Source organism: Eretmochelys imbricata, chromosome 2, assembly GCF_965152235.1.
Source record: "Eretmochelys imbricata isolate rEreImb1 chromosome 2, rEreImb1.hap1, whole genome shotgun sequence".
NCBI lineage: Eukaryota > Metazoa > Chordata > Testudines > Cheloniidae > Eretmochelys > Eretmochelys imbricata.
This window is the reverse complement of record NC_135573.1, coordinates 38,753,655-38,770,568: the sequence shown is the minus strand read 5'-3', so window position 1 is coordinate 38,770,568 and position 16,914 is coordinate 38,753,655. Positions and strand designations below refer to the sequence as shown.

General features: G+C 38.9%; 1 protein-coding gene across 8 annotated transcripts in view; it reads right to left on the bottom strand.

Annotated features, from left to right (window-relative positions):
* RNF19A (ring finger protein 19A, RBR E3 ubiquitin protein ligase) overlaps nt 1–16,914 on the bottom strand; it is an 87,012-nt gene that overhangs the window by 39,166 nt on the left and 30,932 nt on the right. The window contains exon 1 of one of the 8 annotated variants that reach the window (XM_077809929.1): nt 15,221–15,241. The exons of the other annotated variants lie outside the window; for them this stretch is intronic. The gene's annotated coding sequence lies outside the window, so the exon portion shown is untranslated. Of the gene's footprint in view, nt 1–15,220; nt 15,242–16,914 lie in introns of those variants that run through there. 8 annotated transcript variants of the gene reach the window in all.

The window sequence follows — 16,914 nt, the reverse complement described above, 5'->3', positions numbered from 1 at the left end:
TGGCTTTCTCCCAGATTAATGAGAAAAATGGTACGATCTATGTAAGATACAGCAAAATGGATATATTCTTCTAGCTAGAAGAATGCCTCAAAGATTATCTAAAAAAAGATTTACTTGCCAAGACTAGAGCTTAGTCCTCAGGTTTCTACTGCAACATTTGGGATCATTATGGGGGGTGGGATAGCTCAGTGGTTTGAGCATTGGCCTGCTAAACCCAGGGTTGTGAGTTCAATCCTTGAGGGGGCCATTTAGGGATCTGGGGTAAAAACTGGGGATTGCTCCTGCTCTGAGCAGGGGGTTGGACTAGATGATCTCCTGAGGTCCTTTCCAACCTTGATATTCTATGATTGATTAAATAAATGCATAAGAAACATTCCTCATAAGTTGTGATGTTTAATTTTTTTCCTCAGGGAAACAAACTATAGAGGCAGAGCAATTTTGGTTAAATATGATTAAATCTATTTAAACCGAGGAAAAGATTGAATATAATTCTTACTTTTCCTTTTTTAAAAGGACACAATATTGTTTTATTTTAATTTTTTTCTTTGTAACGGTCTCTTCAAGCAATTTACATGCTTTTCTACCCTACTCACTTTTGACCTTTTCCACTCTACATCATTTCCAGTCTTTTGAATAGAACAGAAATTAATCTAACATTTGTTTTGTTAACACTTCAACTTACCTAACAGTATGTCATGCTGAAAAGTGTGTGCATGCACCAGTACCAATGGTATCAGCAATACCCTGGGACTAGTATGTATTTTCATTGCTGATGCTGCAGCAAAGGTGAGCAAATACATGTCTATTAAACACATATTTGAGTTTAAGGTAGTTTTTGGTTTCCATTCAAATCAGTTTTTTAAAGAAGATCTAGAATTAGGTGTAACTCATCATCAGGATGCATTTTTCCATTTAATGTTCCTAAGGTTAATACAAATGTGGTAAAAATAATTATTTGACTCCCCTAGCTTGAATTTGAAAATAGAGAATTTAGATAGCAATATTGGATTTTATTGAGACTATTAAAACTCAGATTTATTAAGATTCTTTAGCGGGAAAACAGACTTGAAATTAAAACACAAATACATTTATTAATTATAGAAAAGAGATTGAAAAATGCTTTTTTTTTAAATGTAACTAGTCCATTCACCCTGCAAATACAGGAATTTTTCATGTAATATATTAGGAGCTCTGTCCACTCTTGATTTACAATGTCCCATGTGTTGAGGTCGTTACGTTTAAAATAAGACCTCATTGTTACACAAATTTGTATCTGATATTCACCCTAAATTTTCCTTTATTTAGTTTCACAGTCTTTCTCTTAGTAATCTAAAGAATTTATGGATAAACCCTAACCAACCAGTATCACCAGCAGGACATGAAATTCTTATCGTAGTATTTGGTACCATTCTAACGTCTGCATAAGAGGGACAATATTGTTTTGGTTTAATTTTTGTCTTTATTTATAGAAGTCTCTTGGTTATTTACATACACAGGCACCAAAACTTTTACAAAGAGGAGTACAGAGTTAAGCTCTTATTTGTATTTAGGCTCCTAAATAAATGACTCAGTTTTCAGAAGTGGCTCCTGTTAAAGGTACTATGTATAACATGTTAGAATACCATCAAGGAATTTAAAGTTTATTTTGTCACTGACAGTCTCCATTTCTCCTCCGAATCCTCCCATCATCTCAGTTACTATCCTTACTGTGTAGGAGGACTGGAAAAGCCTTGTAGAATCTGCCATTTTAAAAGATTAAAAACAAAAAACAAACCAAAAACAAAAAACCCCACCCAAAACCAAAAACTGAAATCTTCTGTATGGAAATAAGAATAATATAATTAAGACAGACCACTTTTAATAAGTTCATACACACTAAGCCTTTTTTTATTTTTTAACTACTAACTTATTTGAAGTTTGAAGAAAGTAATTTTCTTAGCCTTGCACACATACCTATCTATAACAGTTAAGCACCTAACTCCCACTAACCTAACCCCACCAAATATTACTAGGAGTCATGAAGAGGATTTATTGTTATGCAAAGGGTTAACTTTACTTAAACAAAAACCTCTAAGATTTGCGGCTATCTTAAAGCTTTTTAAATAGTGACCTGCTAAAATTAAACAAATATTAACCAAAACACAAAACAAAAACATACATCACAAATCAACAGAAACATAAGACCTTATAACGCTGTAATACTCTCTTGACCTGTCCATCAACATTTATCACTCATAAACTATGTTGTTCTGAATTTAAATTATAAGTTCTTTGGAGCAGGAGCCATGTTTTATATCGGTCTGTAAAGAACCTCTTAACATACAAACGTTATGTTTTCTAACCAAACTTTATTCCTTGCTTAGCTCTCTATTTTCTGTACTATGCCAAGAAAATGTATTTAGATTTAGCCTGACTGCTGTTGGATACCAAGATTTAGCTAGGGATAATTGCTGATGGACACTTTACAGATAAAGGACTTAGTCTGACTTCACATGAGGGCAGACCAGAAGTTGGGGAAGTGTCCAGTGTGGGTAAAGGCAGCTGCAATTTTCCTTCTCTTGACCCACATACACAGGCCATATACAAATCCTACCACTGTTTCTTCCATAACATTTATAAGATTCAGCCTTAGGAATGGACAGAAAAGGGTGTAACTCTTTTTCAGGCCTTCATCTCTTGTTTATTTACCGTCATCTCCTCCTCTATGAGCTTCCTAACTCCCACATTGCTCACTCCCATCCACACAAAATGTGCTGCCAAGATCACCTTCATAGCCAGTTGATAACCATACCCTGGCACTGCTCCCTTTTTCTAAGGCACCAAATTCAAGCTTCTTGCCCTTGTCTTCAAGTTTTCTACATAAATGTGCCCTTCATATATAGCCATCCTTATCACTTTGTATCACCTCCTGTCCTCCCATCACCGTCATTAACCCATTCTTCAAGACCTTTCTCAGCCATCTTTGCAACTTCTTCTATCCTACCCCCTATTCGCAGAATGCCTGCACACAGATGATCTGTGAAGGGACTATGCGCTCTCCTTTCAAATCCCCCATGAAGAGCCACGTATGACATGACGACTTAAAAAAAAATCTAGATAATTACAGATAGGCTAGAGAGACTTGCAGATTCACACATTTTACCAAAAAAGGCATGCTGTACTCCCTTTCTCTGTGAGTCTGCTTTTCTGTTGGATTCAACCAGTAAGGGCTTCAGGTCAGAGATTATATATTCTCTGGTCACAAATGTCAGATGCACCAAACTCACCTTCAATGCAGCTGAGGGAGGCAAAGGTTAGCTACATTATGCCTCTCGCAGGGTGACTGGTGCAACAAACTAATAAGGAGCTCTCCACCAAATGGGAATTGGCAAAGGGAACTACATATGAGCTCTTACACCTTCCACTTCCCCCATCCAGCTTCAACTCATTCCTTGTGACAGAGGAGCTGGCATAAAGCAAGGATCCCTCCTGTTGAAGGAATCCTCAGATGCCCCCTCAGGGTAGCTCTAAGGTCACTTTGCATCAGTCCCACTGAATAAAGTGATCTTAACAAGACCAGGGATCTGGACCACTGTTTAGAAAGTGCATGTAGCCAATTTTGAGCACTACTGTAAACAGGTAAACACCATCACATAGCAAGGTCAAAAAGTGATCAGCCAGATATCATTTAGTGTAGGCACATGGAAACCCAAACAACCCAAAATGTATAGATCTGTGCAGTACTGCACAGCTACAAATTAAGCTTTTATGCACAATTTGAATTTTTCCTCCATTAAACTCCAAAACATCACAAGCATAGACTACATAAATATATTTAATCCTTCTGTGACTATGGACAAGTGTTCTCACCTCTGGCTTCTGTGGAGGTATACTACTTATGGAGTGTCCTAACTCATTTAATTTGTTGGCTGTCTGTCTGGAAAATGCTATCAACCTAAGGGTTTAAGAGTGATAAAAGAGAACTATTCCATGAAACTGCACAACTAGAATACAAATCCAACTGTAGCAATACTTTCATTAAAATGAAACACAAACTGTTCCTTCCCCTCATTTGAAAAGGGAGCCAGCTTGCATCAAAGAATCACTCCAATGAAGAATCTCTTTCTTGTTTGACCTGCTTGTAGGCCAAGTTAGAACACCAAAGCAGGATTTATAGAAAATTCAGCATTTAAAACCCTAATTAACTCTAAGTGCAGACCACATTAGGATGATCCAAGGAATGGAAAACTTGTCTTATGAAAGGAGACTCAAGGAGCTTGGATTGTTTAGCCTAACTAAAAGAAGGTTGAGGGGAGATATGATTGCTCTCTATAAATATATCAGAGGGATAAATACCGGAGAGGGAGAGGAATTATTTAAGCTCAGTACCAATGTGGACACAAGAACAAATGGATGTAAACTGGTCATCGGGAAGCTTAGACTTGAAATTAGATGAAGGTTTCTAACCATCATAGGAGTGAAGTTTTGGAATAGCCTTCCAAGGGAAGCAGTGGGGGCAAAAGATCTATCTGGCTTTAAGATTAAACTCGATAAGTTTATGGAGGAGATGGTATGATGGGATAACATGATTTTGGTAATTAATTGATCTTTAACTATTCATGGTAAATAGGCCTAATGGCCTGTGATGGGATGTTAGATGGGGTGGGATCTGAGTTACCCAGGAAAGGATTTTCTGTAGTATCTGGCTGGTGAATCTTGGCCATATGCTCATGGTTTAGCTGATCGCCATATTTGGGGTCGGGAAGGAATTTTCCTCCAGGGCAGATTGGAACAGGCCCTGGAGGTTTTTTGCCTTCCTCTGTAGCATGGGGCCCGGGTCACTTGCTGGAGGATTCTCTGCTCCTTGAAGTCTTTAAACCATGATTTGACGACTTCAATAGCTCAGACATAGGTGAGGTTTTTCGCAGGAGTGGGTGAGTGAGATTCTGTGGCCTGCGTTGTATAGGAGGTCAGACTAGATGATGATCATAATGGTCCCTTCTGACCTTAGTATCTATGAATCTATGGTGCTAAGGAATTTAAATATAACCTGTCTTTTCTGAGAAGGTTCTTAGGGCATTAGGAAATCCTGAATATAAGGAATTAGAGTTACCTACAAAAAGGACCAAAAATTTAACTACTTCATTAATCCAGTCTTGACAAAGACCCAAATAAGCAGAACAAAATGATAGATCTGGCAGAGGTTTTCAGTCAGTATGAAGCTTATTTTTCATTTTAGTCAAATTAAAGCTGACACTCCATTCTTTTTGCTTTTTAAACTGCTTTTGAGTTAAAGATTCTGCCTCTGAACTTTGTTCATCTGCATTTTATTCTTAACAGTAAAAAAATACCATGAAGTACTATGTTTATACATAGGTTGGCTGCAATTTAGCAAATAAATCAGAGTTTAGTCCCCCACAACTTCATTCACCTAACATGGAAAACAAAAACCACCTGGGAAGCCACCTGATGTGCTGAGATACCACTGAGTCTACCTTGTTCTGCCAGCATGGGCCCCTTTAACCTGTCTTGCTGAGCCAGGCACGTAAAACCTCCTCTAACACACACACACAGGCAGGGCCGCAACCAGGCAACAGTAAGAGTTCCCAGGCAGGTCCCTTCTTCATGGAAGGGGGAGAGGAGAAATGCACTTAACTCTGATCCTTTGATATCACACAATGACTCATCTGAGTTTAATGAGCAGGATTTAACATCTTGTTAGAGACCATCATTACACAAAGCTTTTTTCCTGTTTGATGAGTTACATGTCACAGAGATTTACAACGCAAATGCTATCACTTTATAATATGAGGTTTAGTCGAGTGAGAACAATGTAGGTAGTATCCTACAAGCCTTTTACAAAACACTAAAAGCATTATCAATTTAACATATAATACTTATTTTGATAATGCTAACATAAAAGGTAAGCAAGACTGGTTTCCAGCTATGCATTTGTAAGGGTATGTCTTCACTACCAACGTGAAAGCACTGCTGCGGCAGCACTTTGACATGGCTGTGTCGTCGTGGCACCAGAGCTCTCCCAGCAGTGTAAAAAAAAAAAAAAAAAACAAAACCCCACGCCCATGACGGGACTAGCTCCCAGCACTGGTGCACTGTCTACACTTCTACTTTACAGTGCTGAAACTTGCATTGCTCAGGGGTGTGAAAAAAAGTTTCAGCGCTGTAAAGTGGCAGCGTAGACAAGGCCTAAGTCTTTGGCATGAGTGGTACCTGGTCTGCCAGCATCAGAGGGCTAGGTTTGTATAAGACGTCTCACTTTGCAAACTGTCCTGATGCAAAGTGTGTGAGGGTGGGGGTGGGGGGGACGGGACATTCATCCCAGGGTACTTAAGGAACTAGCTAAAGCACTCATCTTTGAAAGCTCCTGGAAATCAGGTGAAGTCCCAGAGGACTGTAGAAGCGCAAGCACAGTATCCATCTTTGTTCCCATTTAAAGAGAAACTGTGGAATTACAGACCAATTATCCTAAACGTATGAAGGGGCATATGAATGCTTAGCACAGGGGTTCTCAAACTGGGGGTCCGGACCCCTCAGGGAGTCATGAGGTTATTATGTGGGGGGTCGCGAGCTGTCAGCCTCCACCCAAAGCCCCGCTTTGCCTCCAGCATTTATAATGGTGTTAAATGGGGTGGGGTGGGGGTGGGGAGTAGTCGCACTCAGAGGCTTGCTATGTGAAAGGGGTCACCAGTACAATAGTTCGAGAACCACTGGTTTAGCATATCTGGCAGATAAATACCTTGCAATGCTGGCTACAAAACTGCCATGCAAACGCCTGTTCTCACTTTCAAGTCAGACTGTAAATAAGATGTGGACAACATTATCTCCCGTAAATGTCAACAAAACTTGTTTGTCTGAGCGACTGGCTGAACAAGAAGTAGGACTGAGTGGACTTGTAGGCTCTACAATTTTACATTGTTTTATTTTTGAGTGCAGTTATGTAACAAACAAAAAAAAATCTACATTTGTAAGTTGCTCTTTCATGAGAGAAATTTCACTACAGTACTTGTATGAGGTGAACTGAAAAATACTATTTCTTTTATCATTTTTGCAATGCAAATATTTGTAACCAAAAATATAAAGTGAACACTGTACATTTTGCATTCTGTGCTGTAATTTAAATCAATACATTTGAAAAGTTAGAAAAACATCCAAAATATTTAATAAATTTCAATTGGTATTTTATTAACAGCACAATTAAAACTGCAATTAATTTTTTTAATTGCAATTAATTTTTTTTTTAGTTAATCAAGAGTTAACTGTGATTAATTGACAGCCCTACAAACCAACCTGATTTTCTTTTCTCACAGGGTTATTGGCTTAGTGGAGGGGGGGAAGCAATAGCTGTGAAGTACTTTGATTATAGAAAGGCTTTTGACAGTCCCACATAACATTCTCATAAGTAAACAAGGGATATATGGTAATGAAATTACTATAAGGTAGGTGCAAAACTGCTTGAAAGACCATACTCAAAGAGTAGTTATCAATGGTTTGCTTCAAATTGGAGGGCTAATCTACCGGGGCCCCATAGATAGTTCCAATACTAGATAATATTTTCATTAATGACTTGAATAATAGGAGTGGAGAGTATGCTTGTAAAATCTGCAGATGACACCAAATTAGGAGGTAAGCACTTTGGAGGTCAGAATTAGAATTCAAAACAGGCTTGACAAATGAGAGAATTGGTCTGAAATCAACAAGATGAAATTCAATAAAGCGAAAAGTACTTCACTTAGAAAGGAAAAAATGCACAACTACAAAAGGGGAAATAACTGGCTAGGTAGTAGTACTGCTGAAAAGGATCTGGGGGTTACAGTGGATCACAAATTTAATACGAGTACATGATGTGATGCAGTTGCAAAAAAAGCTAATATTATGGGGTGTTTTAATTGGAGTGTCATATGTAAAGACATGGGAGGTAATTGTCCCACTGTGCTCGGCACTCAAAAGGCCTCAACTCGTGTACTGTATCCAATTCTGGGCGCCACACTTTAGGAAACATGCAACAGATTGGGAGTCTAGAGGAGAGCAACAACAACAACAACAAAAGGTAAAAGTTAAAACAACTGGCATGTTCAGCCTTGAAAAAAGACAACTGAGGGGAGACCTGCTAACAGTCTTCAAATACATTAAGAACTATTATAAAAAAGGACAGTGATCGGTTGTTCTTCATGAAGATGAGAAGTAGTAGCCTTAATCTGCAGCAAAGGAGATTTAGGTTAGATATTAGGAAAAACTTTGTACCTATAATAATAGTTAAGCACCAGAATAGGCCTCCAAAGGAGACTGTGGAATCCCCATCATTGGAGGTTTTTAACAACATGTTGGACAAACACCTATCAGAGATGGTGTAGGTTTACTTGATCCTGAACCTCTGTGCACTTGATGACTTCCAGGTGCCTCCCAGCCCTACATTTCTTTTATTCTGATTCTCCACCTCAGCAAACTTAGACAGCAATTTATTTCCCCACCACCACATCCTAGTATCTTTCATGACATTCAATGATAGATTAATATTAATATAATAGCTTGGTGTTTGTTTCAATGATTAGCACAGAATTAGCTCATGTTTCAAGTATTATCATGAGGCTTTAGAGTTAACAGCCCAGAGACATGAATGGAAATCATTCACACATCTCAGAGCTATTCGTTCATACTGACCACACACTGAGGAACACAATAGTGTGTCAGCTTTCACTTTGTATTTTGCACATTTTCTTTGCAACCATGAAAGCTAGATACTTTTTTGAAAAAATTGAAAGCTTGGATACTGGACCAGAACTGGACAGTAACTGCAAAAAAAAGTTGTGCAATTATTTACATAGTTACATAGTCATATTACCCAGTAGGGAGTTGTGTACTGTTCAGTGCTTGATTTGAGCCAGTGTGACCAACTAGCACTTTCTTTCCTTTTGTCATGCTCTCAGATAAGTCAGAGGCACTGCTCTCCAACATCTTCACTATGCAAGCAAGCACCAAGCCTTATATGGAGCACACCTTTATGTTGCTTCATATCTTCTATTGCCACAGAACATCAGGTTCAGCAGCCAGTAAAGAAAGCAAGGGCAAGGAGGTTTAATGATCCCACTCTTCAGCAGGCAGGGTGAGTAAGGAGAAGGGAGAAAGACAGCAAAATAAAACAATGTACTATTATCAAAAATAATTACATTTATATAGTCTATCACCCTAACGGGTAGTAAAGTGCCTCATGAAATATATATTTACAGTAATACTGCAATACAGCCACTTCTGGGGGGAAAACAGCAGCCTATACACAGCATATGGCACAATAGCAGGGAGAAAGGAAAATGTGAGGCGAGATCTACAGGACAGAAAAATGTTTAAGTATATTGAGCTCTACATAAGGTGGCCCACATTACTATAGCATTTGAGGGCCTCAATCTTTTAGTTGGTCAAGCCTGCACAGCCTTACATGCAACACAATGGCACTTCTGTAACACAATAACTTTTGAACAATACATCTGATCATTTTCAAAATTTCAGGGAATGTTCTAAGGCATTAAGAGACAGAATCCTCTTGATCTTTGGGGGAAACTGGAAAACCAAAATGGGGAGCACAGGGGACACATGGAGCCCCTGCCATCTGTTCAGAACAAATTTAACACAATCATAGCTCCAAGCATCTCTGCAGTTTTCTTTATGCCAAACGAAAGACTAATGGCACATATTATGTCTTCTAGGATACAAATGCCCACATTTATCTTCATCCTCCCATAGAGTTTAATCATGCTGACACCCTGAATGACTTATCTTCCAGATAGACAACAAATAATGGTGGATGGATGAAGGAGGAAAACAGGGCAAGCACACAGAGGCCCTGGCTTGGGGCACCCTCGTATGGAGGAGGAAGAAACAGGGCACACATAGAACCCCTAGAAGGGGGAAATTAGGAGGAGTTGCAGTGAGTCCCTGAAATAGAGGAGGATGACACTTAGGGAGCTTGTGGGTGGGAATGGAGAGATGCAAGGAGCCCCTGGTGTGTGCAATAAGCTCAGACTAAAGATGCTACAAAATGTGTAACTCCCTAATGTATTTATCCTCATAACCAGGGATCCTAGAAATCTGTTTACCATGGAATAATGCAGAATTTGCATTTTTACATAGAATCTTTAGTTTTTACATTTTGTGAAAAAATAAAAACCATGTATAGTAGAACCCCATTTATCCTAGCCTCCATTATCCGGATTATCCAAATTTTTAATCAAATTTATCTGATCTGGCCCTGGTCCCAGTTAGATCAGATAATGGGATTCTATTGTATATCAGTAAAACACTGTGTTCAACTGATATTTATGTATATTGTGGCTAGGGAAACTAAAGCTCAGTGTTTTATTTTAATCATAGAAAAATGTGGATTTTTATGGTTTATTGTCATCGAGAATTTGGGGGGTTTTAATCATGGAAACTAGGATATGGCTCATAACACCCCTTTAAGGTAGGGAAGTGTTATTACTCCCATTTTACAGATGGGGAATGGAGGCACAAAGACTAAGGGTAAGTTTCAGAAATGGCTAATAAGTGACTTACGTGTTTAAGACATCTTTGAAAATGTGACTTACAGACTTAAGAAATTTTTATCCTAAATGACTGATGCCAGGTCATATAGCAAGCCTATGCTGGAGCAAGGAACTGAACCTGAGTCTCCCAAGTACCAGGCTAGTATCCTCATCACAGGAACAGCCTTCCTTTTATATGGTCTATGTTCAAAATTGTACCAGTTTAACTAAAGATGCAGCTGTAAACCCAAGTAGTTAAACCAGTTCAAAACCCTGTATGGACACACTTAATTCAATTGCATTTGGCTAATCTCAATTTATCTTAACTCCATTCCTTATCAAGTTAACCTAAAAACAATTTAAGACATGCTGAATTAAATTTTTTAAAAAAGTGTAGATTTTGTACTAGTTTAATATATCAGCCTAACAAAACAAAATCACACCTTTATTTAAACCGGTGCAACTTTCTTTCAAGATAAACCTAAGAGAAGATGGCACAAAAGAAAAGGGCCAAACAACAGGAGGAATAGAGATTGAAAAACTAAACGAAGTCAAAAGCTAGAGAGACAGAGAGAAGTCCAGAGAAATAAAAATAATCCATCCGAGAGACGTTCTGAGTAGCAGTCCCAGATAGGAAACATTGCCTACAGCAAAGCCATTGCAAAAATGGCAAAAGTACAAAGGAGGCAGACACATCACCTAACAATGTAGAAAAACTGGAAAAAGACGTCCTGATTCACTGTGATAGCCCAGAATGCGGCATCATACACCATAAATTTCAGTGGATTCCAATACAGTAGCCTATTATGGATTGCGTGGTTTCTAATGAAACTTCTGAGATATTGTCAGTGAGCTAGGAAGTACCACGAGGATTGCCCAGATGGGAAAAACACAATATTTTTAAAAAGCAGTCAAAATTTCTGTGTTTAATACCCTTAGGAAGCTAATTAGTGGGGGCATGCTACCCAGAAATCTCAGACAACTAATTTTTTGTTTTAGCTCTGCATTGCACCTTAAAAAATGAAATGAAGTTATTAATGGGACGGAATGACTGATGCACAGGACATTTAGGGAACCATCCTTTGAACAACAGGAAGCAGGTATTTCATATTTTTAGTGGCTCAACAGTTTCTGATATTGGAAAAAAGATTTATAAACTATAACCTAGTTTTGATGCTTTCAAAAATTCTTGTTTTGTAAAGGAGACATGCATCATTTTCTTTCTAAGAGTCATTATTCCAAACTCCTTTAAAGGAAAAAAGCTACAGAACCAGTCTTTTGAGATGGCTAGCTTTAAAAACTAAAATAAAAAATTGTTATTCAAGTTAAAGAGGTGGGCAAATGGAAAAAATGTAAGTATTCTATGAAAAGTTAGCCTACTCTGTATACATTACAACTCAAAAATTTGTTATTTCAGATATATTTCCTATCACATACACAACAGTTGCCACTGACATGCATTGCCAAACTCCTTTTTCAATTCCAACATACAACCACACAATTCCGGGGGGGGGGGGGGGGGGGGGGAGGGGAAGAGGAGAGAAGAGGGGTCGGACACAAATCACACTCAAAGGCAAACTCAACTGTGACCTCAACAAGATACTTTAAATTTTGTCAGCAGACACTTTTGAAGCCTAGGATGTGCTATTACCCCCTAAGAAAATCTGAGGTTGGCATCCTTAACAATAAGTGCCATTTAAAGAGTAGAGAGTGGGGGAAAGTACAGATAAAGATGCCTGACAGCTGAAGACTGCTGCTGTGGTATAGGGAGAGCTTCTCCATGTGGCAAACCTCCAATGGTCTGACTTCTGCTGCAGAAAACTGGTATGTCGACGGGAGGCAAGGCATAAAGAGAAGACAATTAAATGAAGAGGCTAGCAAGGGGGTAGCTGAGGAGCTACGGAGACATTCAGGGCAGCAAGGAGAGGGAGGAAAGGTATACAGGGATGATGGAGCCAGGCTAGAAAGGAGTAATAGGGAGGCAGAATTCTATTCTATTCAAGTCCTTATTGCCTCTGATACAGCCTGCATCACAAACACCTTCCTGGAAAACTGCTCAAGCCTTATGGCTGGCACACCATGTTCCTCCAAGCCGCTAAGCCTGATGTAGACAGGATAAGGCAGGGAGGCAGCATTGCATTCATCTTTTCTTCAAACTTCAAATCCAAAAGAGATGAGACAAATAAAACAAGGCCATTTGAATTACACACCAGAGTCAGAGCTAACAAAGCATGGGCACAATATGGACATCGAAGACTAAAGGGTTTATAAGGGAACTCATTGATACCTTGTCAATGATGGTGGTGAAATGTTCCAGACAGGTGATCCTGGGAAAACTTCAGTGTTGTTAGTAACAAGGCCTCAGATGTTAAAGTTCAAAAAAACTCATCTTCTCACTTGCTTCTTTAAGACTTTCACAGGTCACCTCTTGTCCAACCCACATAACTGGTCATACTTTGGACCTGATCCTCACATTAAATATCAATAGTGAGGACATCACAACCCAGGCATTATCTTGAACAGACCATCACCTCATACAAGTAATAGAGCATTTATAGCTCCCAGGCATAAAGAAAGACACACAATCCTGATTCAAGCAGGAAGTGTCATGGGCCCCCATCAAATTCCAAAATATACTAAAGGATAATAGCATACTACCCACAGAATGAGTTGAAGATCTTGTGAATCATTATCTTCATATTCTAGTTTCAACCATCCCAGAGGGCCTCTTCATCTACATATACTAGATTGAGAGGGAAAGAAACTTGAGCGTGATGGTAGAAAACAAGGGCTGAAACAGGTTTAAAATGAAGATTTTTTTCAAAGCCTACACCAAGACAAGCTTCCTCAGCCTCCACAGAAGTGCCACATCTCACCTTAAGGAGCTATCCAGAGTGGTAAATCAATTCATAATCCTGATTACCACACTCCACAGCAGAACCCAGCAGTGAGAACTATCATCTTACTTTGCTGAAAAGATCAGGAGCATTTGTAAACACTTCTCAAACTGCATGGATCCATTCCCCCTATACTGGCCAATAGACTCAACACCTGCGACTCTGAAACCTTGCCTTTCCTGGTTGGTGAAAGAGTCATGAGCCACTCATGGCTGAAGTTCGCCAATGCTGCCTTTAGGGAGGGAATCTTCCCTTCCTCATTCAAAAACTTACAATAGTGACCAACACTGAAGAAAACTACCTTGGATAAATAGGAGCTAGCCAATTACTGTGCAGTATCAAACCCTCCACTTCTGAGCTATTTCATAGATAAGCTTGTAGTTAGGGTCTCTAAGTGAAGCCAATGTCCTAGAGTTGGCAGAATCTGGTTTCAAGTCAACACAGGATGAAAACAGCTTTAATGGCACGGATGGATAACTTCCTGGTATTGATGGATAGACGGCAGACATCCACCCTCACTCAACTACACCTCTCTCCAGCATTTGACACTGGCAGCCAAGAGATACTACTTTCCCCACTTGAGAGGTGGCAGAGGTCCATGGAAACAAGTTAAAATGGTTTAAGTCCTTCCTGGAGGAATGCACCCAAAGGACAAAATAAAGAGAAAATACATCTCTACCACCAGACCCCCTCACTTGTGGCATCCCCATATGGCTCAATTCTCTCTGGGCCTATTCATCACTGACATGCAGCCATTAGAAAAACTGCTAAGATGACATGGACTCAAAGTGCCAGCAATATGCAGATGAGACAGCTCTATTTGACCTTTACCACATGCCACTAAACACCAAGCTGGCCCACTGTTTGGACATGTTCAGCTTATGAATAACGAACAGGTTTTTGATACTCAATACAAGCACCAGAGATGTGATACTGGTGAGCAGAGGAAAGCTTTGAAGAGTTGGAAGCCATGGTGCAGTCTTCTTTGGTTGAAGGTATACATCAGCAATGAGTCAAATCTGTCTTTAGGTTAGGTATGCTCCTTGCTGACACTAAACTCTGACACGAAGTCTTCAAGTAATGCTTTCTATTGGACTAGGAGACTCTATCCCATCCTGGTGGGTGATGATCTGCCCTTAGTTATATGGTAAATCACATCCCAGCTGGACTATAGCAATGAAATATAGTTGGGCACAAAGCATCAGCCCTTAGGTAATTCCACCCAATTCAGAATGCAGCAGTATATCTCCTCAGCAACATGGGCTATTGAAAGTACATCAAAATTATCCTCTGCTCTCTACCCCTGGCTTCCCAAAGAACAGGGAGTCAAGTTCAAGGTCTCAGTCCCTATCTTCCAGGCTCTCAATGGCCTGCTCCAAGGATGTCTACAAGATTTTTTTAAAGCTGCAAGAGAAAGACTGTGGACAACAACTCTGCTCTTCAGGCACTACAGAACTTTCTACTGCAAAGGTAACGATAATCTACACAGGAGACAGATTTCTCAGTGGCTGGTCCCAGACTGAAGAAGAAACATCCATGGGAACCAAGAACAACGCCAAACCTCACATTCTGCTCCTAAATTCAAGACATACTTATTTAACCTTGTCTTCCGCAATATAAACACAAAACAGTATGTGCTTATTTGGTTTATTTTTTAAATTACCCAAACTTAGACTGTATACAATTTCCTTGCTGAGGAGGGGATCAGAGAAAAACTGAACCACATGTGACAGATGTTAGTAACTTTGCTTAATGCGCTACTAGATGGCACTCAAATATTACAGTGATTAGGGTTATATAAGAACCTACCTGCAACAGAATAGAATTAAACCAGGCCTATAACTCCAACACTGGCAGAAGGAAACTTTCTGCTAAAATTCAGTGGTCCATCTGCACCCAGAGGGAAAACATGGTGAACACGGTAATTAAATTTATTTTATTAATTTCAATTATTTTAAAATTAACTAATATTTCATGTGAAATTAAGTGTGTAAGATAATGACATAGAAAAGTTACAGAATTTAAAAAACAAAAGATTCTCAAAATTGTCAGTTGTAATGTGGCTTTCCTGTAATGTGGCTTGTTGAAATTCTAAGTTTTTAGAATTTGACAATAATCTGCAAAAATCAAGTTTGTTCTTATTAAAACAGTACTTTGCATAATGGTCACTGGAAATTTTATTTAGCTTTAAGTTCTAAAATTCTTTACCCAGCTCTATAAACCCGTGAATGTGAAAAAACTGTCATATGATTTATTTAAAAATATTCTAAAAATGCACCAAATTGTAATTATTCAACCAGCCACACTATAAATTTTTTTTTTGCTTCCACGTGTTCTCATTGAGTACTGTGCATGTGATACCATCAGAACTGCTTAATGTTTATATAACCTTGTCAATTACCAGTGCATTATATCATATCTAGTAGCCTATCCCAAGATGGGCTTGATCAGTGCTGCTCTGCCTCTCTATTTTCTCAAGTCTTCTCTCTGCCCTTTGTTCTACTATGCCTATGAAATGTTCATTGCTGGGTGGTGATACAGAGACAGAAAAATTCTCTTACCTCCCCTTCCCCCCGCCACCTTGTTAATTCATAATTTGCAGCTGAATTGCCTAAAATGTTTTTTACCCCAGAACTGTTCTACTGATCAAAGAGCATTCGATTGCTGCACATTACATAAAATGTCATTTACAGAATAATTCTTTCAAATTGGATCAAAATGTAACAGTAGTTTGTTACAAACATACAGACATTACAAAAGATACTTCATAGAAAGAGCAGCAATACCACTATTGCTCAGCCAGAGCAATGAAGAGATTCACCTCATGGCCATCAGGGAGCTTTGTTCCATGACTGTGACATTAAACTTAAATCCCATTTCGTGACTAAGAAAAAAGGTATAACTAGAGTATTTTAGTCAGTACAAGTGCAGTATGTGTATTAAATACAAATAACGATCTGCCAAGTTAACTCTGCCATGATAATGATCTGCCAAGTTAACTCTGATGTCACAATTCTACTACCCAATAATGAACTGTTCTATCTTGGATCCTAAAACCTTCTTTGTCTGCGAATACTAACAACTTCAGCCCAAGCTATAATGTATGCTGAGCGAAGCTTTTTAAATAACCATGGGTCAGGCGGACATTATATCCTAGTAGACAAATGAGCAGTTAAATTTAACAAACAAAAAATATCACTGTTCTACTCATAACTTAGTTTAGATTTAAATGAATACAAGCAGAATATTTTAAATCAGCCCACTTCCCCACTAAAGTTAAGAGCAGCTTCAGCTAGATTTGTGGCTATTCCTCAAGTAAATGCAGCAGAAAATAAGGCAGAGGCTAAATCAGAATTAGCCAGTGAGATTGCTCCTAAAATGTAAAAGCTTTGACTGTGTGGATACAATCCCCACATGCTCTATATATTACATCTGCCTACCACCAGCTGCACATCCACTTACCTCTGATGTCACAGTGCTGCATAACAACTAGGACAGGTGGA